This window comes from Schistocerca piceifrons, chromosome 4, assembly GCF_021461385.2.
Source record: "Schistocerca piceifrons isolate TAMUIC-IGC-003096 chromosome 4, iqSchPice1.1, whole genome shotgun sequence".
Classification (NCBI taxonomy): domain Eukaryota; kingdom Metazoa; phylum Arthropoda; class Insecta; order Orthoptera; family Acrididae; genus Schistocerca; species Schistocerca piceifrons.
The window spans coordinates 620,091,506-620,092,368 of record NC_060141.1 but is presented as its reverse complement, the minus strand read 5'-3'; the positions used below and the strand labels follow the sequence as shown (position 1 = coordinate 620,092,368).

Here is an 863-nt window from a genome sequence, read left to right as displayed (position 1 = left end):
TTTTGGACTGTTCGAGGGGTTACTCCAGCGTCTTTTAAATGATTACTGCTGAGCGTGGCTCCAATAACGGAAGTGTGAAGAGATTTCGACTGGAAATTGCTAGCCTCAAATAAAGAATCAATTAATTTCGCCTGTTCTTAGAACTACAATTGCATGTAGGGCTAATTTTCGGTATTAAGTGTCAAACAGAATCGAAACAGCAAATTAAATTTTTAGGACAGTCTAAAATGTGATAATGAGGTATGGTTATGAAATTGGATATGAATAAAAATAATGGATTTCCAGCAACATTAGTTTTGAGGAACATTACAATGTCGTGTAGTATCGTACTCGACTGTTTATGAGAAATACCTGCTCACTAATTTTTGTACAGTGAGTGCTAATTTTTACCACTGTTAGATATTTTCATTATGATGCTTTTCTCCACAATAGATTGTCAACGAGGCTGCTTCTTCCTGTATAGTACCAGACGTTTCATAAATAATGCCTACTATTTTTTACTTACGCGTTTATTTTATTATTATTATTATTACTATTATCGTTAATTCCCCATTCAAAAGCATTCCGTCTTCAGGCCACGCCATCCGACCGCCGTGTCATCCTCGGTGGAGGATGCAGATAGGAGGGGCGTGGGGTCAGCACACCGCTCTCCCGGTCGTTATGATGGTGTTCTTGACTGGAGGCGCTACTATTCGGTCGAGTAGCTCCTCAATTGGCAGCACGAGGCTGAGTGCACCCCGAAAAATGGCAACAGCGCATGGCGGCCTGGATGGTCACCCATCCAAGTGCTGACCACGACCGACAGTGCTTAACTTCGGTGATCTCACGGGAACCGGTGTATCCACTGCGGCAAGGCCATTGCC

General features: G+C 42.8%; 1 pseudogene; it reads right to left on the bottom strand.

Moving 5' to 3' along the window:
- Positions 1-745: 745 nt before the first annotated feature.
- Positions 746-863, bottom strand: LOC124796693 (annotated as a pseudogene).